Here is a 25,244-nt window from a genome sequence, read left to right as displayed (position 1 = left end):
AAATAAACTCACTTTTGCTAAGGTAGCTTGAGGTTTTCTGTTGTTTTGTTTGTTTGTTTTTTTTTCTCCAACTTGCTGAAACAACTTGATGCAATTTTCTAGTTATCCTTTCTATTCAGTGAGATTTATTGAAAGTCTGTTATTGATTAGACATTGTAGACAATACATTATACACAAATGATTCCGAGATAAATAAGACAACATACTTGCCATCAGATCAATTATAGTCTAATGGAGAAATACATAAGTTATTCTAATGCACTGTCATAGGTACTATAATTAAGCTTATTTCGAAAAGTCCTTTTGAAAGAATAAAGACAATAAAAGAAATAGACAATGCCTTGGGAGGAAGTGTTGCTGTCTGCAAATATTACTAAGAGATTTTGATAGTCGTGGACTTTAAGAATGGCTAAGTTTTGGTCATATAGACAGCTTAGGAAAAGGTAAAAGTTGCTCGAATATATACAAAAAAGGATTTAAGAAAAAAGAGAATGGAAGGATGATATAGAATGGTACTAAGTGATCATGACAAAAAATGGAGAAAATTCAGATACCATAGTCTGAAATATCATTAAGTTCTCATTCCCTCCAGTTTATCCCCCTTCACCATCACCATGAGACATGTGAACCACTCTCACTTCACTGCTATTATGTTATTATTACATTTTGTTATTTTATTATTCAACACATTATTATTAACGTTTTGGAAAACAAGGCCTATAGCTTCCTGAGTTTACATCCTTTATAGGCTCCAGTGCAATAATCTATGGTTAAAAGGGTTAAGTATATATCTGTTGACTTGAACATTACAATATAAGATCACAGAACGCATGTTGGAAGACACACCTAAAAACTATATTTTGTTTGGCATCAATGGGGGTTCAGGACACACTACCACAAAATATGTCACCATACAGTATTAAATATTTCAAGTTACAAAAAAATTTTAGAAATGACATAGACAGGAAAAATGTTCGTTCTGACCCCTTGAAGCAGGTCATAAACTCCTGCTGTGGGAGGTGCACTTTTCATACCTGGAGGAGGGGTGTATACTTACTTCCAAACAAAAGAGACAGAGAGGAATGTGAACAAACAGGCCCTGCTGTTTCTCCTTTTACTACACTTAATTCATACTCTTTGTCCTATCATAGTTTTTCACAACTTTCCACTCTTGATCAAATCTATAGCATCATAATAAAATTAATATTGTTTATTTTAGGAATAATAAAATCAATTTAGGTGCATAGTAGATTTCATAATTACTATCTAAATTGTATTTATTTATTTTTTCTAAATTGTATTTATGAAATTAAATCTATTTGGATAATTTTGAGAAATTAATACTGATCGATGTATTTGAATATTTGTATATTGGATAGTAATCATCTTATTTTTTCCCCTAACATAAAAGTTTTAAGTTTTTTATTCTGTAATTAACATGTTTTAAATTACCAAGCAATTTATCCATTAGCATTACAAAGATTAAAAGCACTACATATACACATATTTTTAACTTCACATCTCTATTACTTTGACTACAAAAATATAAATCTCTTCTTTTTCTCTTGATGGGAGAAAAAGGGACTGGATTTTGATGTAAGAAACAGGGCTATCATATAGCCTCAGTAGTCCTTTCTTCTCATTTGGGGCTTTGCCTACATTTTTCTTTTTTACTGACATTGCTCAACATACAATATTATATTAGTGTTAGGTGTGTAACATATGGATTCAACAATCCCATACATAATTCAATATTCACCAAGATAAGCATAATCAACATCTGTCACTATACAATGTTATTGCAATCTTATTGACTATATTCTCCGTATCATACTTTTCATCTCTGTGATTTATTTTATAATGAAAGTTTGTACCTCTTAGTCTCTTTTATCTATTTTGCCCATTCCTCCCGCCCATCTCTTCTCTAGTTACCACTAGTTTGCTCTCTGTATTTAAGTATGCTTGTCTTGTTTATCTGTTCTTTTGTTTTCTTAAGGACCCATATATACGTTAAATCATATTTGTCTGTGTCTGAAATACTTCATTTAGCATAATACCTGTACATCTACCCATGTTGTCGAAAGGGCAAAATCACATTCTTCTTATGGCTGAATAACATTCAATGTGTGTATATGTGTGTGTATGTGTGCATGTGTGCGTTTATTTTACATATATGTTTGTTATATATTATATATTTATATTCCAGTGTGTGTGTGTATGTGTGTGTATCACATTTTTATCCATTCTTCTATTGAGAGACACCTGGGTTGCTTCCATACCTTGGCTATTATAAACAATGCCGCAATAAACATAAGAGTCATATATGTTTTAAAATTAATGTTTTTGCTTTCTATACTCAGTGGTGGAATTATTAGATCCATATGATGTTTCTATTTGTAATTTTTTGAGGAAACTCCATATTGTTTTCCGAAGTTGTTGTACTAATATACATTCCCACCAATAGTGCATAAGGGTTCCCTTTTCTCCACATGCTTACCAACACTTGTCATTTCTTGTCTTTCTGATTCTAGCCATTCTGACTGGTGTGACCTGATGTCTTACCGTGTTCTTGATTTGCATTTCCCTGATGATTAGTGACATTAAACATCTTTTCACGTGCCTGTTGGTCTTCTGTATGTCTTCTTTAGAAACATGTCTATTCAGATCTGCCCATTTTTAAATCATATTACTTGTTTTTTTAAGTGTTCAGTTTTGTAAGTTCTTTATATACTTTGGATATTAACTCCTTATCAGATAAATAATTTGCAAATATATGTCCTATTCAATAAGTTGTCTTTTTGTTGTTGTTGATGGTTTCCTTTGCTATGCAAAAAGTTTTTTTATTTTAGTGTTAGTTCCAATAGCTTATTTTTGCTTTTGTTTTCCTTGCCTCAAGAGACTTACTATTAATATGTTGCTAAGACCGATGTCTAAGAAATTATTGTCTATATTTTCTTTTAGGAGTTTTATGGTTTTAGGTATACAGTTTTTACTCCATTTTGAGATTATTTTTGTGTATGTGTAAGAATGTTTCATTCTTCTGCAAGCAACTGCTCAGTTTTCCCAACACCATTTATTGAAAAGACGACTTTTTCCTCATTACCATTCTTGTCTCCTTTGTCATCAATTGACCATATACGCTCCCTAACTTACATTTTAAGCCATATTCAAATGTAGAGAGAAATATCAAGATTTCAAAGGAAAAATTCCATAGTCCTTTTAATGCTCTCTCTGGCTCAGCTAATCACTGTTAAAACCCAGTGAGCAATGCAGCTGACAGTCTTTGGCCTATGTATCTAGAGTACCCTTTACAATTAGTTTCCTAATTAGCAACTTCATATGGATTCTTTATCAATTTTTAACCTGGCAGTTTTTTGCTCCCTTGGTTCCATGGATCAAGTGACCAAGATTCTGGAGCACTACCTAGGCTTTATTACTTGTTTTTCAAATCCACTTTTTAAGAATGAGGAAAAAATAATAACAAACTGTAGTAAATCTTTTCATTAATGGTAATTATTTTTTAAATGATGATAGAGGAAAAAAGTTACCCTTAACTCACTTGTTTTAATCTAAGTTTAAATCGAATCTGTAAATTTATTTTTAGTTTAAATAATACATTCAAATCAGTGGAAAAAACACATGCAAGCATTCCTTGTGTTCCTTAATTCAACATTTAACCTAATGTTCTGCTATACTTTCAAGAAGTACTTAATGAAATTTAAGAAATACTTTTATTCAATAAGTACTTAAGGAAAACCTAAAATATGCAAGGCACTTTGCTAAATATTTCAGAGGATTTTATATATATATTTTATATATATATATAGTTGTCCTTTACCAATTAAAAATTTGATATAAGAACTGGGAACATAATTTTCATATATTTTTAATTTTTTTGTTAAAGATCTATTTATTTATTTGAGAGACAGAGAGAGAGTGAGCATGAGTGTGGGGGGAAGGGAAGAGGGAGAGGAGAGACTGACTCCTCAAACACACTCCCCAATGAGAGTGAAGCCTGATGCAGCCACATCCCAGGACCCTGAGATCATGACCTGAGCTTAAACAGAGAGCAGACAGACATTTAACCAATGGAGACATCCAGCACCCATCTTTTCAGTTTTTATTTTAAAAAGGTAAGAAAATTCATATGTGTGTGTATCAGAAGAATCTCAAAATTTTAAATAGAGGCTATTTGGCACATGACATAAAGTCATGAGTTATAACTGGATAATAATATTACATAATGTCATAAAACAAATCTATAGATTGCCCAGAAAATTAGACACTTAAAGATATCATATTAGCTAATATAAGTAACAAAGGCAAGAGAAAAAATTAAATTTTCTTACACTTACAATCCATTGACAAGTCCCTGAGACAGGCAGAATGACCTTGCTCTAAGAACTCAACTGCCTTGATGTTAATCCTTTGCTAAGCGCAAAAGGCAATTTTAGCTTAACATTATCCTGACCTCCAAGATCCTGTAAGTCTACTTTAACATACAAAAATTCCTTCGTAAACTTCCTTTATCTCTACCTCCCAAAATATATAATAGCAATCATCCTCCATGCACATGGCTCACTATATACATCCGAAGGGTCTCATGACTAATGTTTATTAGACAGTAATAAATGATCTTTTCCTAACAACACCTAGTCCCCTCAAAGTCCTGGAAATCTTGCCTCTAAATTCCTTGGAAACTTAAGCTATCCCTAAACCCCTCCCAACTTGAAAGCATATGATCAATTGTTCCTCATAACTCTAGTACAGCTCTTCTGTCCATGGGTCCTGTCCCCATGCTTTAATAAAGCCACCTTTTTGCACTGAAGATGTCTCAAGAATTCATTTTTGACCCTTTGCTCCAAACCTCTCCCATCATTAGCTAACTTCAATTAAGTTGAAAAGCTAAACAAAACAAAACTTAAGTTGATTATTGTGATATATGCTATTCTTTAAGAATCACCCCTAAAAAACATGGATAAATTGATAAGTTGGTTGTATTTCTGAGTAGAGAAGTTGACTATAGAGACAAATGTTATGTCAATACCATTAGATATTAGCCATTTTAATACCATATTAAATACTATTAAATACCATTAGATATTATCTTAATGTATTTTAAAAACTTGATTTTACGTAAAATGAAAATATATTCTGAATAAAATAGGAAATATATTTCAGAAATGCAAATTTCACATTGCATATAATTTAGCCAAAAACCAAATATTGTTGCCCCCCTCCCCCTGCTGTGTTTACCTTCAGTAAGGTAACTAATAGCCCTTTTATTTATAAATCACTTTGGGAGGCTCACATTATTGTTTATTTTATTTCATACAAATCAGTTAATGGTGTTTGCATTACTAATACTTCCCTTTCAAAGTCTGCTGATACTTCAGTTGTGTTTTCTTTCAAATTTAAGTAGGCAATTTGGTCATTTATGTGAGAATCCAGTACTAAATAGAATGTGTTCATTTTTCTTGGTTTTAAGATATCTGTAGAAGTATTGAAGACAGACAAGGCTTCTCCAGCTTTTCAGCATCTGCCAGAATAAGATGCTAATGAAATGAAGATAATAGGTTTGAGTCATTTGAATCTAAATTTAACAAGTATTTACTGACTAACTATTGGGTAAAATATACTGCTAGATGGGAATACAAATTACACAAAGAACACAGTAATGTGTTATATGGGGGTGGGATGTATACTGAAGATATGGAAAAACAAACGTTGCCAATAACTATATTAACAGTGGAATATGTTCTACAGGAAACGGAGAGATATATTTGAAATAAACTGTTATTCATTCACCAATATCCACTTCCTCTTTTACCTAGGAACACAACCCTGATGTTTTTTGGGATAGCAGTGTTTCTGTTAGGTAAAAGCTAGGTAGGAGCAACGGAAGGAATGACCAGAAGCAGAGTCCCAAATTCTTGAGGGGGAAATGATAGAGACAAGAGCTGGAGGAAAGGATGATGGTAAATAGGTTCACATTAAAAGCCAGGGGCACAATATCCTGACCTTGTGGCTTCCAAGAACTTGGGGCTAACAGACCAAGAGCTACAGGTGCAGAACATGCGTTCCCCTCTTCCACCTTTGCCCCAGCTAAGCCTTAGACTCATAATGCATTTGCACTGGAGTTAGAGCCCCCTCAATCCATGGAGAAAGGCTGCTTATGGTTCAGGTACAAATCTTGGAGGAGCAAAAACTCCCCTTCCCACCCAGTGGGAGGAGTCTCCCAAATGATTGGAAGCAGCTGCCATGAGAGATCAACCCACCATGGATCACAGCTCCTACCAGTCCGAGACAGGCCACAAATATCCAATTGCAAAACAACCGAGTGGCTAGTTCCACCTGGGACCCTAAGTGCTCTTCCACCATCAGTCATTTAACTAAAACTTTTGCTTTAATAAACTGTTCTGTGCTCGCTAGCTTCCTTTTGGTTATCTCTATTCGGTTGTGGATACCCATGTAAATCTCTGGTGGAAATCCAAGGAACAAGACCACTATTCAAACATCGCAGGCTCTCCCACCAGTAACATTTCTAATTAAAAAAATGATATTTTGGGATCCCTGGGTGGCGCAGAGGTTTGGCACCTGCCTTTGGCCCAGGGCGCGATCCTGGAGACCCGAGATCGAATCCCATGTTGGGCTCCCGGTGCATGGAGCCTGCTTCTCCCTCTGCCTGTGTCTCTCCCCTCTTTCTCTCTCTCTATGTGTGACTATCATAAATAAATAAAAATTTAAAAAATATATTTTTTCCAGCTTTCTTTTCAGTGAAGTTGGCCAATGACACATAAGCAGAAAGGTTGTATCGTGTTTCCAAAGTGGCTCCTTATTATGAAGCCAATTCAGAATGTCTTTTGTCCTTCTCATTTCCTCCCTATTATGACCTGAAACACTGTTGTGAAGACACAATGCCACTAGAGTATGAAGTCACCTTTGATACAGTACGTAGAGATAAGGAAAGAACAGAATGATATATTAGAAGTCAGGATCCCAAACAATTACTATGAGTAGCCTTATTTACCCCATTTGTGCTGTTACCTCCAGACCTATTTTATGTTTAAGAATAAATACAATAGAATTTAAATCACCATTATTCTATTTTCTCTTTTTTGTTTTGTTTTTGCAGCAGAACACAATTTCTAACTAAAACCAAATACCAAAAATGTTCCCAGGATTTTCAAGTCAGAAAAAATTTTGGATGTAGTCAAGGGAAAGAAAGGACACACGAGAGTGTTAAATATCCTCACCAGATGGGTTAAAACACTCATCAGATTAAAACACTCAAATCTTTTTTTCCCTTTTTTCTGGACCATAGGTTGCATCTTGAATTATACACAATTGTCTGCTTAATTCTAGGTAATATATTGATTGGATGAAGACAAGTAGTAGATTAGAGTAAATTTATGGTCATTCACAGGATGTTTTGGTTAGATAATTCAGTATCATAGAAAATTATGTTATAATGATTTCTGTTCATATAAAACATAATAAACACTCCTCTGCATATCATACAAATATACACACATACACATTTAAGTATATAAGTGTATCATAAAACTATATGTATTAAAAGCTCAGCATGGACAATAGAGCTTCTATTTTACTGAACAAAACGGATTTTAAACACCTATATAAAATGCCATGCCAAGTGATAACAGTTTTGTGCTATGAAAAATAATAAATGCCAGAAAGAAAAACAAAGCAGGAAAAGGGGCTGCAATATGAAAGCTGTTTTAGGAAAGGTTGTGGAAGGCTCTTCTGATGAGCCAAAATAGTTACAGATTCTTAAATTCAATGACAGAATGAGCCATAAGGTAATCTAGAGAATAAAAGATGGAAACAAAAGAAAAAGTTAGTACAACTATCCTGAGGTCAGCATGGCCAAATCAAGAAAAAACATGCAAGAAAAATCAGAGAGGAGATCAGAAAAGCTACTATGGCCTATAACATATCAGGCTCAGAGGCCTTGGCAGGTAGTTTCCCCAAGGTATGTTTGAGAGGACACCAGTGGAGCATGGTAAGCAGGGGATGACACAATCTATCTTTTATAAAGAAAACTTTGGCTTATGTGGAAAATGGATTATAGGAGAGATGAGAGTGGAAACAGGAAGACCAGTAGGAAGTGATTGTGACTGACTAAGTGAGAGATGATGATGGTGATGGCAGCATGAGTGGAAGAAATGGATAGATTTGGGATATACCTATATATTTGCAAGACAGAGCTGACTTGCTAATGATGGAATGGGTGTGGGAAGTAATAAGAAGAATCAAGGATGAAGTTTTACTCTTTTTCTTTTCTTTCCTTTTTTTCTTCCCCTTTGGCCTGGGCAATGAAGGAGTCAAGAAAACTTTGTATTAAAATTGTGAAGGAAATACGGACACTCAGAGAATAGATTTAGGATAGTGACACTTATAAATGGGCTAAGAATAAAAAATTTTGAATCGTTTTGTCTAGTTGGGGATCCTGGGTAGATATCCAAGTGGAGATAATGAGCAGGCATTTGTGTATATGAGTCTGGAATCAGATCTGGGATATAGGTCAAATGGTTTGGAGACATCAGTTCAGAGATGGTATGAGATCAACCAGGGAGTGAGTGTCTAAAGCAAAGAAAGTCAGCAGAGCAGGGGCCTGTGACCTAAGACAATATAATAATTCCATCTTCACATATTAGTATCATTTGAGCTCAATCTCTAAAAGTTTCTTGCCTCAAGTTAAAACTGCCCCTTAATATCTGAAAAATGATTCACTAGGAATCAGAGTATCTTCTTTTAAAAAAAATATATGTATTACTTATGCTGATCCAGATGTAGCTTAATACATTACTTTAGGCTCACATTTATCTAAACCCCTAAAAGCGATCTAGATAAGTTTAGAGGAAACAGATTCTTCTCCTATGAATTCAGAAGATAATAATTTCCTTAAATCCCAAGGTAAAATGAGGAATAAATTACTCCACAGAAACAATGGAGTCAACTGCAACTATAGAAAGAACTAGAGACTATTAGGTTTATTTAAAATTATTTTTCATAGTATATATTAATAGAAATTTTGATAATAAGCTCTTCTATGATACTGAATTATCTAATTAAAAAAACTCTTTGAGTGGTTGGTCTTAAAGATACTCTGATCTAGTCCCCATCTTAACCCATTAATTCAGGTGACAGACAATTGCATATAGTTCAAGGTGTAATATTAAGTATAGCATAGTAGCTTCAAGCATGGGTTTTGAAATCACTCTGGCTCTGCCATTTATTAGAGATGTATTAGAAATATGAAAGACTCTAGACTCAGTTTCTTTTTCTGAAAAATGGACTTAAAATACCTCATCTAATTTGTGGAGTTTTCCCTGAGAAAAATATATGTAAACATTTAAAATCTGTCCAGCCCATTAGAAGCACTCAATAAATTAAAGCCTGTACTATAATTACATTTTAGATAAACTACGAGTTTAAAGAGACTTTGTGGTTTAGCAGAGCAACATTCTAAACATAACTTCTGAGCAAACATTTGAACATGCCCCATTTTAAAATTATACTAGAGTTTTTACTGTGTTTATAACTTGTAATGCTGTCTTAAATTTTGTCTTATACTTTTTAATTAAAAAAATGCTGGGTTATCTGCCTCATAAATGTTGAAGTCTAAAATATAAATATAGACAATAATGCTTTGTTATTCAGAAAGAGGCATACATGGCTTAAAATGAATTCAACAATAATAAAAAATATATATAACCTCAATTTAGAAAGCAAATTACTCAAAATGAATATATTATTTAAAAATGGCAACACCTAGCAAAAAACTGAAAATACAATCTCGTAAGTCAATAATCCAGTAAGACAAATTCAAATACTTTAACAACTATTTAATATCCTGCTAACGACCATTAATCTTTGTATATATTTTTCATTGGTTCCTTAAATTGCTATTTATATTAATGTTTCTGTATTTTTTTTTCCCCTCAAGGAGCTCTTGAGAAGAATGTAAACACCATATGTTACATAGTGTTAGGACAAAATTATAATTACTTACTCAAGTCAACAGGTAATTTAAATCTGAGTAAGTATAAAGCTATATTAAAGGCAGCTGCTAACAGTTAAACTGTTTTTACCACATGAAAATGTATTAAATTATGTAGCTAATAACCTAATTATACAACATGAATATAATGAAAAACAGAATTTTGTGTACATTAATAAATCTCATTCTATAGTTGTCACTAAAGCTTTAAAACTAACTTATAAGAATGAAAGTAATGATATTAAACCATGTGGTTTATGGAAATGTGTCTCACTCTTTTATATGTGTACTTTGTATTCATCTCTCAGAGAGAATTTTGAACATGTGAATCTTTCTCTACACTTATCTGAGTTTATGTACACATTTTTTAGAACTTCACTGAAGCTTTCATCAAATCTTTGCAAGCACTAAATTGGATAATGTTAAGACAAGTCAGTTCCAGAATATTTACCATTATATAGAAATGATTATTCATGAAGTTCTGATTCTTTCCTAATCGCTTTATTAAGACATATTTCGAAGAAAAGACAATTCCAATTTTTTTAAAACTAGCTCTCTCCTTAAGCATTAATGAATATAGTCTGTTACAAAGAAGAAAGTTAAAATTCATAAAGCTAACCGCTATTTGATTCTGTCACACTAAGTAAACATAAGCTTTTACCCTTTACCAATATTCACACAAAGTCAAATATTTATTATTTGTTACATTTTATAATCACGTGTGTAGTATTCAGCTTAGTTTTAACACAGACTTCAAGTGCCTTTAAAAAATGAATATGAAGGGCAGCCTGGCTGGCTCAGCGGTTTAGCGCCGCCTTCAGCCCAGTGCGTGATCCTGGAGATCCGGGATAGAGTTCCACGTCGGGCTCTGTGCATGGAGCCTGCTTCTCCCTCTACCTGTGTCTCTGCCTCTCCCTCTCTCTCTCTCCCTCTCTCTCTCTCTGTGTGTGTCTCTCATAAATAAATAAATAAAATATTAAAAAAATGAATATGAAGACTCTGTCTATATGGAGATACATATACATATAACTAAATGTGTATATAACTATATATTTTTTAAACAGAAAATAGAAAACAATAAATTTTTAAGATCCATTGTAAAATATAAACATTTTGAGAGTAGACAGAAAAAAACAAACTGGAAAGCAGACAAGAGACAAGTAATCTGAAACCTGAGCCAGTCATGCACAACCCCATTCCTAAACAACCCTACCATTATTATGGGACCATGGGTACAGCTATATACCTGTGAAAGTGGGAATGAAGATGGATCTGGAAACCAGAGGACTGGTTGTCCTTCCATCCCTAGCAAAAGCTACAAGTTTATTGTCTTTAGAAAGAATATTAGATGGATCAAAGTAACTTCAGGTACAATTTTGTAAGGCATCACCCTACTGAAAACAAGTAGATTAAAGTGAATAGACATTTTTCCAAAGAAGACATACAGATAACCAACAGGTTCATGAAAAGCTGCTCAGTATCATTAATCATCAGGGAACTGCAGCTCAAAACCACAATGGGATATCACATCACACCTGTTAGAATGGCTATTATCAAAAAGATAAAAAAATAACAAATGTTGGTGAGGATGTAAGGAACTCTTGCACACTATTGCTGGGTATGTAAATTGGTATAGTTACTGTGGAAAAGAGTATGGAGTTTCCTAAACAAAATTAAAAACAGAGCTACCATATGATCCAGCAAGTCCACTTCTGGGTATTTATCCCCTCACCCCAGATGAAAACACTAAATCAAAAATATATATGCACTCCCATGTTCATTGCAGCACTATTTACAATACCCAAGATACAGAAACAACCAAAGTCCATCAATGGATGAATGGATAAAGAAGTTATAAATATATATATATATATATATATATATATAACACATATATATATAACACACATATATATGTGTGTTATATATATATAAGCACATATATGTATTTATGGGGGAGAGACATGTATGTATGTATACACACATGTAATGGAGTATTATTCAGCCATAAAAAATAATGAAATCTTTCATTTGTGACAACATGGATGGATACCAAGTGTATTATGCTAAGTGAAATAAGTTAGACAGAGAAAGGCAAATTTTGTATGGTCTATCTTGTATATGGAATCTCAAAAAAAAAAAAAAAAAACAAATAAAAACAAAAAATCCCAAAAAACTAATAAGCTCATAGATACAGTGGACAGATGAGTGGTTGCCAGAGGCAGGGGGTGATGGGTGAGAGAAATGGGTGAAGGGAGTATAAAGTTTAAAATAAAAGAAAATAATGTATTCAATGTCAATTTTTTTTTTAAAAAGGAACATTAGATAAATTTTATATTCATGATCTTGCCTAACCCTTCTCAGACAACCTTAACCTCCCTAATCATAAAGTACCTCAAATCAGACACACCATGCCAATTCTCAAATTCTCATTTTCTTTATCTCTTAAAAAAAAAAATACCTACATTTTGAAACCTGAAAACTCCATGTCCCATTCTCTTTTCCTATTTGTGTTCTTGGTCTGGCAGCATATCCTATCCTTTCCAGGAAGGAATCTTTCCTGGAATTTTATCCCTGTGTATCCAAGAACTAGGTGCTCACCTTCCCAGAGATTTGGTAATTTATCAAATTAAAATTCCTCCTGTTTAAACTGGTAAAGCAAATTATATTCTTGAATCTATGAAAACTGACCAATATTCCATGTGGCGTTCGATCCAAAGATGATTCAAAATTATTAGGTCTCTTAATAAAAGAAATTAATAATCTTAGTAGGATTATGATTTCAATAAATGCCAAATCTAAAGAACTGACAGATGCTTTCTTACATTTTTTCTCCCTTCCTTTGCCTTTCCTTCTGTTTCCTTTCTCTTCACTTTCCATCTTTTCTCTCCTTTTCTCTGTATTTCTCCCTATATTTCTATAGGTTATATAAAACCAACAGTCAGAATCATGTCTAAAATAAAAGCACTGTAGACCTTTTGTGGTATAGTAGTTAAAGCCCGTTTCCAGATTTAAAACAAAAAAGAAAAACTGAGTTACAGTTCCAGCTGAGCTATTTACCAACACTATGTCCTCAATTCAGGTTCTTAACTGCTCTAAGCTTTGATTTCTTTATTTGTAAGATGACACAATAACCATGTATACTGAGGATTAATACTCTAAAGAAGTAGACAGCATTCAAGATTTCCACTTTGGAGAAATGAGTCTATATCCTAAAATTTCTAGCATTTGGCAATGAAAAATGTCAGGAAAGGTACTATTTAAAAATGGGGTGCCTGGGTGGCTCAGTCTGTTAACTATCTGTCTTCAGCTCAGGTCATGACCCAGGGTCCTAGGACTGAGCCCCACATAAAACTCCCTGCTCAGTGAGGAGCCTGTTTCTCCCTCTCCCTCTGCTGCTCCCCCTGCTTGTGCTTGCTCTCTCTTTGTCAAATAAATAAACACCTTTAAAAATAATCCAAATAGGCAGTTGGCAGGAATGCAGTTGTCTTTTAGACATTGGTTATCAGAGAAATATCAGCAATGCAGAAGCCACATTTTTTCAGGAGACGAGATGAGATCTTGACCAACAAAGGGAATTGAATACTGAATTTCCTAGCATCAAGTTAGTCTCATAATAAATAATCTTTACATAGGATTGGTCCGGCTATGTTTAGAGTTGTACAGAAAAAGACGATAACCTACAGAAAATTTAATAGCCTAATACTACATGTATAGCTTGATAGGCTTTGTTAGGGATTTCAGGTTGTCAATGGTCACTTTAATAAAATGATTAACTTTATTTTAATAGGATGAAAGACTTGAGAAGAAATTTGGTCTTAATTAAATGTTTTTTTTCATCATTCATTTAATAATTCAATCATTTCATCTATTATTTGTGTATTATACACTAGTTCTATACTAAGCTCTGAAATAGGGAATATAAAGAATATAAAAATGATATTTGCATTTACAAACATCTTCTATTGGAAAAGATAGTAAATAAATTAGAATCATGCAGTGTGAGAAAGATTTGACAGGCCACTGATGGTTTTTAAGATGGAAGGAAGTAATGAGCCAAGGAATGTAGACAAACTCTAGAATCTCAAAAGAGCAAGTAAATGCACCAGCCCCTAGAGCTTCTAGAAAGAATTCCGCCAACACTGACTTTAGTCCTGGGAGACCTAGTTCTGATTTCTGACTTCCAGAGCTATGACATACTAAATGTGCGTTATTTTAAGCCATCACATTTGTGGCAACTTGTTATAGCAGCAATATGAAACCAATACGCTAACTACAACTTTTAAAGATATAATCATTAGATAAATATACATGAATGGATCTCTTATATTTTTGATAGCCTAGATAACCTGCAAACTCTATTGTTTCAATATGAATATAAGCAGTTTTCATCCTATTTGGGGCATGTATAGATGTAGGTAATCAGTGATACTGGATGATATGAAAATTATTATTTCTTATAATTTATATTGGATTAGTTTCCTTTGATAGTCTAGGGATTGACAAATTTCAAATAAAGTTCAGGACTCATTCTTTGGGAATTCAGCTCAGGAAACATTATGAACATTTCTTTTTCTTGCATCTTACTATTTACTCAACTTGCTATGGTCTGATATTTGTGTCCCTCTAAATTTCATATGTTGAAATCCTAACACACTAACCGGATAGTATCAGGAGGCGGGATGTTTGGGAGGTGTTTAGGTCATAAGGCCAGAGTCCTCATGAGTGCAAAGTATTACCTGATTAAAGAGTTCCCAGAGAGCTCACTTGCCCCTTCTACATGTAAGGTTATAGAGAGAAGACAAAAAGATGGCTGTCTAAGAAGTGGGTCTTCATCAGTCATTAAATCTGCTGGTGATTTGATCCTGGACTTCTCAATCTCCACAACTGTGAGAAATAAATTTCGGTTGTTTATAAGCTTCCTAGTTTGTGGTAATTTGTTAAAGCATCACAAACAGCGCAAGATACAACTGTTGCTTACTTTTTGTACTTCAATGCCTATAGAGTAGTCTAAGTTCTTTACAAAACACACAATGGCCTTCACACCAAACAACTTTGTCCTTACCACATAGGAAACACACCACTGAATATTTAGACCCTCATGGCCTAGCTTGGGACCTTAGCTCTTCTCCTTTGGCTCAGATCTCATGACACTTCCCTTTTCTCAATTCCATCTTTATACTTTTGAAATACTTTGCACTTCTCCAGACTGTATCTCTCTACAACAAGCATTATGATTTACTGTAGCTTTCTATAATCAGAATAAAATATTTCTCCCAATACCTTTACATAAGCTTTACACATAGCAGGGACTCAATAAATGTTAATTAATTGCTCTGAATGACTCACCACATTCAACAATGTAGCACAAATAGTGATAGATGACAAAACCAGTGACACATAATATCGCCAAGTGACTAAGGCCCATAAGAAAGAGCAAGAAAAGAGAAGGAGAGAAATGGCTAACGTTAATAAGAAGATAGACCACTGTCAGCTTTATTCCTGTGGGCATTACTACCAGAAATTATGACCAATCTCTCTTTATCATGGCACAGCAACTGGCATTGCTCCATTCTTCTACTTGGATCTGTTGCCAAAGGTTCTATTGCCTCACAGAGACACTTAAGGGAGAAAAGTGAGCTTAATTCCTCTACCCTTAATTATGCTTTGACAACTCTGTTCAGATTTTTAAAAACTTTCAGGATCAAATACTGCTGCCAAAGTCTTTCTTGTTAGGCAGAGCCTAACTACTCTAAATTAATCTCTATTCTTAATAAGAAATATATGCAGTAAAATTCTAATATAACAGGTTTAGCCAACTTCATAATTGTTTGTCACAACTCCTGACATAAAGACTTCCTATCAGAATTACCAGAGTAAAACAGATTACCTGCAGAAAAGGACATGTCTACTACAGAGAGAAGCTGACTATTGATAATATAATGCAGGAACTTAACGCAGACAATTTTCTTAGGTAAGAATCTGACACCAACAGTACTCAGAATATTCAAATTCTATCCACCTTCACAATTATTTGTATTAGGCTGTTAATTAGAGTCTAATACATCCATCTGGCAATTGTCTACCTTCCAATTTTCTGTGCTATGAACCAGCCACTATTCAAGAGTATAAAAGTAAGTTTCTGTGCAAACACATTGCACTTTTCCTTACCTCTTTGGAATGCATTTTAAAGTGATGTTAATAAATTCCTCTACATTATCTTCATTATAACAAGAGTAAATAGAATTTTCTGATTTTTCATAATTATCCAACTTTAAATTTGTGCCAATATTTTTCCTACACAATTACTAGGCATAATAGAATTTATCAAAATTATGTGCGGTGTGAAAACTGCACTGAAGAAATGCTCAATTTGTGACACAAAAACTTCAGAACAGAGTATTTGCTTATTTTACTTTTTCAATTGTACCTGTCATTATGGCTATTTAATACCTCTGTATCATATAATTAAAACAATGGATGACCAATGTCTTAAAAAACATTTTATTATTTATATTCTCTAATCTTACGTAGTTAGAGAAAATACAACCATTTCTAAATGATTTGATAGATGATAGAATTCATTGCACTTTATCCATGGACAACTTATTTTACAGTTGCAGCTGCACAATGATATCACTCAACTTCTAAAATTTGTTTGTTAAAGAAGTAGACAATTCCAAAATAGAACAGATGAAAGTTACTGCTAGATAAACTAAATTCATGATGAGTCAACTTTTGATAGCTTCTCATATTCACAGTCCATCTCAAATGGACATATTAATAATGAATCATAGTCTTTGAATTGTACCCTGATTGCTAATTTCTTAACTAAGGAAAAATATGTTACAGTACACTTCACGGTTACAAGTAAACTCTGAAACAATGCTAGAGATTAGATTTAAAAACAACGAAGGTGGGTGTTTATGATCCGGAATGTATATGAAATGGTAACATTTAGAGTAAGAAATAAACACTGCATGTGCTATACATGAGATTAGTTGCTTAAATTATCATTGATAATGATGTCATCATCTTAAGTGTTTACCTTCGGCCCATTCTGAATCTGATATCTGCAGTAGATGTTAAAAGAGATCTTGTTCTTATAGGTGTGCACAGCAATGATTGCTGCCTCTTCTATTATTTCATATTAAAGTTTTCTACACGCTGAGGACGAATAGGTGTTGAAGAACACAGCACGGACCACATATTGATTTCAACTGCTTCTAAATAAAATTGTCCTGGCATCTTGCTGGCAGATAGAACATATGTTTCACTGAGGTAGATCCCCAAACCAAAGCTGAAGTCATAATGACTCAGCTTCTTAAAAGTTATTTTTTTCAAGAAATATAAAGTTGCTTTTATTTTTCAAGTTTTCAAGAATTTTATTGGCTTTAGGATTTTCCTACAGTAGTTCAACATTTTGTCTTTATGTGCAAATGAACCCAGAAATAGCTTTCCACATTCTGTGCCTGGATTTTACCTATCTTGCCATGTTCTGTGTCTGTAACTCTAAATTCAGGATTTTCCTATAAAATCCCTACTCTTGCAAGTCATGAAAGCCAATCCAAATCTATGTATCTTGTAGTTTTGGGGGGTTCTGTTTAAGTCGGCTGTAGAGAAAGTGGATCCCAGAACTCCATTTTCCAAGGTAACTTTTGACAGATGCTCAGTAATTCTTGTCCACTAAACATGTCAAAGAGACTCTGACTAGAGAAAGCAGAATACAGCCCAATGTTCTGAAAGAAGACTGAAATAAGCTTTGTAACAAAGACAGTCTTCTATAGTACCACTTGTAGAACTCAAAAACTCTAAGGCACCAACCTATGCAACAATAAAAAAAAACTCAGTGAGATTTAAATTTAAGGAATAAAATGGATGTGTGAGTTGGAGCTGGGGTGAGAGGTATGCCATGATTTTAACATGTATTAATATGGACAAATTCTATATCTTGCACATGTCTTCCTGAAATCATCTGGACAATGTGTGAGAAGGATCTGGACAGTAACACAATACTATGCAACATCAAAGTATTTGCTTATTTTTCCCATTATTTTTTTTTCTCTGAGGCTTAATATGCCTGGGAGATACTGCATATCTTTTAACACAAATCTTTTAACACTTTTAGACAAAATTTGTTTTGGCTTTAATTTATGTAAAAATAATTTTATTTATCAGAATATAAAATTATGGTTTTTCTTGCTAGTAGAGCATTCATCATATATTAGTAATGCAATCTAAAAAAGTCAAATAATAGGTATACTATTCATTTAAAATTTATTTTGACAGACCTAAAGGAAGAAAGTTTGCATAAAATATACTTGTATAGTATATTTGTATAACATAATATAGAAAGTATTGTTTGGTAGCTGTTATTTCAATTCAAATTCTACTGTTGGTATTTATAATTGGGGATTTAGCAAACTAATTTTTTAAAGCCACAATTCTTTGATATTCTTAACCTAAGATTTTAAGGACTATAAATTAATTCAAATATGGTGACATTTAAGTGAAGTTCCCAAATTTAAGGGAAATTAAAATAGCAGTGGAAAATATATTCAAATAAGTACATTGATGAATATACATAAACATAAGGAAATCTATTTCCTCCTACACTCCCTCAAACCAAAACTCCTTATATCTGACTGAGAATTTAGTAGAGCTGAACACTGATTAAGAAAAGACTATCACACAGCATTTTTATTCAGTGTAGTTGATTAAAGATTGCTGCAAACTTTTGTCATTCCTCTCTGGAAAACGGTATTGAGTTTCCTCAAGAAGTTAAAAATAGAACTATCCTATGATCCAGCAATAACACTACTAGGTATTTACCCAAAGAATATAAAAACACTAATTTAAAGGAATACATGCATCCCTATGTTTATAGCAGCATTATTTAGCATTATATAGCCAAGATATGGAAATAGCTCAAGAGTCTATCAATTAATGAATGTATAAAGAAGATGTGGTACATATACACAATGTAATATTACTCAGCCACAAGAAAAGAATGAAATCTTGCCATTTACCATGACATGGATGGAGTTAAAGAGTATAATGCTAAGTGAAATAAGCCAGTCAGATAAAGACTGTAAGATTTCACTCATATGTGGAAATAAAGAAACAAAACAAATGAGCAAAGGGGAAAAGAGAGAGAGAGAGAGAGAGAGAGAGACCGAGAAACATATTCTTAATTATAGAGAACAAACCAATGATTACTAGGGGTGAGGTGAGTGATGGGTTGGGTTAAATAGGTGATGCAGATTAAGGAGGTCACTTGTGATGAACACCTGGTGATATATGGAATTGTTGAATCACTGTAACATAACACTATGTTGCCTAACAGGAATTAAAATGATTTCTTTCAGAACTGTGAGAAAATACTTTTATTTTTATTTTATTTTTTTAGCCACCTACCCGTGGTATTTCATTATGGCAGCCCTGGCAAACTAATACGCTACCTGTAGAATGATTTGCTTTCAAGGTTGGCCACTGATTGACTTTTGAGAATCTGACTGGTAGCTGGTGCCTTACACTCATATCAAACTTTCCATAAATAATAAGAGTGGCTGTTGTATACCTGAAACTAATATAACTGTATGTCAATTATGCTTCAATAATTAAAAAAGGTTATAATAAGAGTGGCTCACTGTGCCTAAGCAATTTGTATAAACAATATTGTTAATGCTGAACACTTGACTTCTTTCTAGGAGTTTGGAATTTCTGTCTACTCTAGTTACAACAGCGTTCCTCTGAATCTTTGGGTATTGCTAATGGGCTTTAATGGGTGGACGTATCACATACATTGTTGGGAGAAGAGTACATGTGTTCCTTATTACTACATACTGAATTCTGTGAGTCCTTCTAACACGTATCTGAATGCTGAAGTTATTTCAGGGACCACTAACACTATGTGACTGCTTAACCAACAGAAAGATGTGGAGGTGAAGCTGTATATATTTACATCTTTTCCATAATTGGCCTGGCAGCTTCCACTTCTTGGAACATCCAAAATGGGGAAGCCAGATGTCTTGTAACAAACCTAATCACTTCAAGATACTGTGAGAAAATGCTGCCAGGAAATTCAAGCTAGTCCAAAAGGAGTCATCTTGGGTATCTACTCTACTTCAGCCTTCAGATAACTCCATTCTCCACCTACTTCTTACTGTACCCACTTGTAAAACCTCAAATGAGAACTGTCTACATAAGTTTAGTCAACCTAGAGAACCATAAACAGCAATAAGAAATTATTGTTTGGGGCACCTGGATGACACAGTTGGTTAAGCACTCAACTCAGATTGTGATCTCAGAGTTGTGGGATTGAGCCCTTCATTGGGCTCTGTGTTCGGTGTGGAGTCTGCTTAAGATTCTCTCTCTGTTGGGCAGCCTGGGTGGGTCAGCAGTTTAGAGCAGCCTTCAGCACAGGGCCTGATCCTGGAGACCCTGGATCGAGTCCCATGTCAGGCTTCCTGCATGGACACTGCTTCTGTCTCTGCTTCTCTCTCTCTCTCTCTTTCTCTGTGCGTGTGTGTGTGTCTCATGAATAAATAAAAAAATCTTTTTTAAAAAAGAGTTCTTATGTCTTAAAAAAAAAAAAAAGATTCTCTCTCTGTCTCCCTCTGTCCCTCCCCATTCCACCCCCTGCTTCTGTGCTCTCATTTTCTAATAAATAAGTAAATCTAAAATATATATATATATATATAGTTTTAGGCTGCCAAGTTTTAAAATGCTTTATTACAAAGAAACTGATAACTGAAACAATCATTTTATTTTTAAGTCTTCAAAAATAATTGCTGAAATATACATATTATTAATAATAAATCCCTCTTAAAATTTAGTACTATTAGGAAAACACTTAGTGCCATTTTGCATTTAAACATATTATCATATCATAAACATATTCCTTAAATATATAATCAGTGTGATTTTATATTAAAAATTCATCAGCTGTCCTTTGGGGGAAAAATTCCTGCTTATTTCTTCCAAGTATAAGGAATCCTGTTTCTGTCCCATTGTCATTGGTCTATTAGAATCCACCTCAAATTATTAATCAAATCTAGCTGCACTTGTATGGTTTTCAGTTATGTGGAAGAAAAATAGATTACCAGAAATTACCATTCCCTGTAAGACTGAATATTAACCATAGCAACAGGGACATTATTTGCCATCTCTCCTTTAGTCTCTCATTACTACTAAGAAAATTAAGCCAAACCAACAAATACTTCATTAATCTCTATATTATGATACACCTACTTATTTGCAACATCAGAAAGATAGCAAAAGAAATAAAAAGGGGGGGGGCATTGAGAACATTAAAATCAGAAATAATCTTCAACACTGATCTTTTTTAAAATTTTTTTTAAATTTTTATTTATTTATGATAGTCACAGAGAGAGAAAGAGAGAGAGAGGCAGAGACACAGGCAGAGGGAGAAGCAGGCTCCATGCACAGGGAGCCCGACGTGGGATTCGATCCCGGGTCTCCAGGATCGTGCCCTGGGCCAAAGGTAGGCGCCAAACCGCTGCACCACCCAGGGATCCCCTTTTAATTTTTTTTTAATTTTTATTTATTTATGCTGATCTTTTTTGATATCCCCTATATAATCCATTAAAAAATCCTGCAGATTCATATTTAAAATGCGTCCAAAATCCCACCAATGTTTACCCTCTTAACTTTTACCCTTCCAGTTTAAGCTGCCATCATCTCTCACCTGTAGGAGTCTTATGCCTTTTTCTACTCTGTCTCCAAACTCAGAGTAATACTTTTAAAATAAAGTCTATCTATGCCATTTTTTCCCCAAACACTCTAATGGTCTCCCATCTCATGTAAAGCAAGATCTCAAGTCTTTCTTTGGCTTACAAGACTCTTCATGATCTGGTTTCTCTCTCCCCTGATCTCTTATTACTTGCCCCCTCAATCACTCTGCTCCAGCCACAGGGCACTCTGTTGATTCTGAAATGGACAAATGTTTACTCTATTGCTTTTGCACTTTTTCTCAACCCTCTTCCCATAGATGATTAGCCCACTCCCCTTTATTCATTATGATCTCTGCTAAAATTCCCCTTAATGAGAATGGCTTTCTTTGGCCATCTGTTTGAAACAATATCATACTTTAGGGTCACTTTCTATCTTCCAAACCCTGATTTATTCTTCATAATAGCGTCTATCATCTCTATCTGACATATATATTTGTTTATTGTCTACCTCTCCTCTCTAGAGCTCAAATACCATGAAGGCAGGATTTAGTATGGGTTGTTTACATTAAAACACCAGTGCCTAGAATATTATCAAGTACAAATCAATAAATTGATTCACAATGAATGAATGAAAGAATAAATGAATGAGTGAGTAGATGACACAGTAAAAAAAAATAACAAAAATGCAGAATACACCACTTGGGGTTATTTTTGAGACATGAAAAAAGTGATTTCCAGTAATAAGAGAGAGAATTAAATTCACTGAATGAGAAACAATAGCAATAAACACTCACACACAAAAAATTCCAACTCTATGCAAGGTCTACAACAGATGATGTTGCAGAAATCATACCACTATCTGACTTCTCTCTCCTGGAGTCTCCAAATGGGCTCTTTTCTGTTATATTGTGAGACAAAATGAAATGACAGTGTATACTGATGTCAGAATTAGTATACTGATGTTATATAAAGAACAAAATATCAACAGTGCTTCATTTACAGTGTGTTTTTTTTCCAGTAGCTAATGTGACTGAACAATGTTCTTTCAGTGGAGCTTGAGTTTAGGAGGTACCAGGTTGAATCATAGGGAAGGTCTGGGAAATTAAAGAAAACATGCCACAGTGTATTCCTGATAAAAAGATACCATATGTCCTTATCAGATCTATTAATTATGTATTTCTTTTTTTCCAATAATGTTTTATTATATTCACCAGTTTTCCCTTAAGACAGATTCATTGTATTTACTCCTTCTCCCTCATAATTAATGAACAGTTCCATTAATTATATTTCCTACAAGGAATCTGATATATGACCTTATTTGAATACTCAAGGCAGAAAATAAATAGCATGACTTCTAGAAATGAATATTAAATATTCTTCTGTGAAGTAAAGGATTTATGTTTATTCTCACATTGGGAAATAAAGTACAAAGGATTAAGTGGAAATACTTCTGCTTCATGTTATTTATAACATACGGAACCTCTTGCCTTAACTTAGAGTTATCTGTTCTGCAAAACATAATAGTTAATACATATACTGGTACTATGTGTTATTTGAGGCAATTTCTATTTATTAACTTGCTTAATGTTATAAAAACCCAATGAAGAAGAATTTGCTGCTGTTCCCATTTTATGGATGGGAAAATTATTACACCAAGTAATAGGGTCACAGTCATACAGGTAGAAACTCTCAGAATGAGATCTGTCCCCAACTAGGCTAAGATTGCTTCTAATGTTTTCAACTCTTCTGCTTTCTTAAAAATTGATATTGTTTTAAAGCAGAAGTAAGTAATCATTACAGAAACTATACACAAACAAATTTAAAGTATGAGGCATCCATATAGTTAATGGTTGATATGTGTGTATTTTCTGGGATTACTATTTTTTTCTATATACTATTTATATAACTGAGAGGAAACTATGTTTGTCACTAAGTTTTGAGTTTAGGCTCTATGATCAAACAGAATTAGCATCATTCCTTTCCCTAATATCCCAGCACTGCATGACAAGATTATTTTTTTTGAGAAATTAATTTATTTATTTCCACCTCTGTCCTTTGCTTCAATAAGGTGGCTCTGTGCTTCTTAAAGTGAGGTTTGTATCAGGTAAGAAAAATCTTCACAGTTCAGACAATTCCTTTCCTCTATTCGATTTCTAAAAAGTACACCGAGAAGATTATTTCCAGGCTCTGGTTGATTAAAGAAGAGAAGAATAATCTCCAAGGGAAACTAAAAAAAAGGGGGGAGGACTTCTTTAGTCTAGACTAAATAGTAATTTCTGAAGGTGAGAAAAAGGAGTCTAAGAACTTTGGATTTCACAAGGAGGGGAGACTCCAGAAATATCCCAGAACCACTCTGAGTCAGCTCCTAGGGAAGGTGGCTGGGCCTCCAACAGAGTGGCTCCATTTTGGATCTAGGCACTAGATGTCCAATCTCATTAGACACTCCAAGAGCCCTGGTATCACAGAAAAGCAGCATTCAGTGGGCCAGGAAAGGCGATGAGAAAACTACATTTGTTTATATTTAGATCTTGAAAATTGGTGAATGGAGGGTATTCTTTAATGCCTTTGTATACTCTTGAAGTAGGGTGTAAAGAAAAATAGAATTGAATTCATTTCCTGCTGTTGAATTTATCACAAGATAAGGATATAGGGGCAAGGTAGGATAATATCTTTTGCTAATATATCTAATCAAAGAAAAGATGATTTTTGGAGAAAAAGAGACTAAAATCTGGAGATCATGCTTCAATGAAGTGCAAATAAACTTTAAAATAGGGGATAAATATGATTGACCAAAAGAACATGCCCATAATAAAGGTTATCATTATGGAGAGGTCAAGAAACAATAAGCCAGCTTCAGCTTCCAGATTGTTAGTTCCAGGAATGGACTAAGGCTACTAATAACTGTGTATGTACAAATAAAAGTATTACTTATGAAAGAACAGTAATATTTGGTGACTCCAAGGCATTAGGTGTGGAATATCTACCTGACTGAGCCTAACATAGGGAGAAAGGAGGCTGGTTAGATTGGAAGTGATTAGATGGTTGAGAGAAATGAAGGAGAATGGCAGAGGGAAAAAAGCATAGGGTGGAATGGGCACATCAAACTTAACAATGTCAACTTGTTTCAGTGTTATTCTATAAAAAAGAAACATAAACACTGTCATTAGCAGCCAAACGTTCTATTTTCTCTCCTTTCTTCTCAAACTCACAGATGACTAATCCTGAAATGTTATGATTCTATTATGATTATTTGATAAAATATTATTCCCACGCATGCAAAATTAGTATACCTTGGCCCTTCTGTAATGATGTTGTGGTAAGTAACATACCATTTGTGTAAGTCACTCCGAATGCTTTATTAAAAAAATAGAGATTATACATTTGCCTTTTGTTTGCAAATATGTGTCCATAACAATTGTGTGCCCAATTGTATGAACTTGGAATCCTGGAAAATTCTCAGAGCCAGGAATGTGACTGGGAAGTCTGTGAGTTTATGGTAGTATGTGTATAAAATTGTCCTT

The 25,244-nt window shown here is 33.9% G+C and overlaps 1 protein-coding gene and 1 pseudogene across 6 annotated transcripts in view; both read right to left on the bottom strand.

Annotated features, from left to right (window-relative positions):
• LOC144303912 (insulin-degrading enzyme-like) overlaps positions 1-21,195 on the bottom strand; it is a 51,260-nt pseudogene extending 30,065 nt beyond the window's left edge.
• The window catches only part of CCSER1 (coiled-coil serine rich protein 1), a 1,371,014-nt gene that overhangs the window by 790,400 nt on the left and 555,370 nt on the right, over positions 1-25,244 (bottom strand). The window lies entirely within an intron of this gene.

This window comes from Canis aureus, chromosome 33 (assembly GCF_053574225.1).
Source record: "Canis aureus isolate CA01 chromosome 33, VMU_Caureus_v.1.0, whole genome shotgun sequence".
Classification (NCBI taxonomy): Eukaryota; Metazoa; Chordata; class Mammalia; order Carnivora; family Canidae; genus Canis; species Canis aureus.
This window is presented reverse-complemented; position numbering and strand designations above follow the sequence as displayed.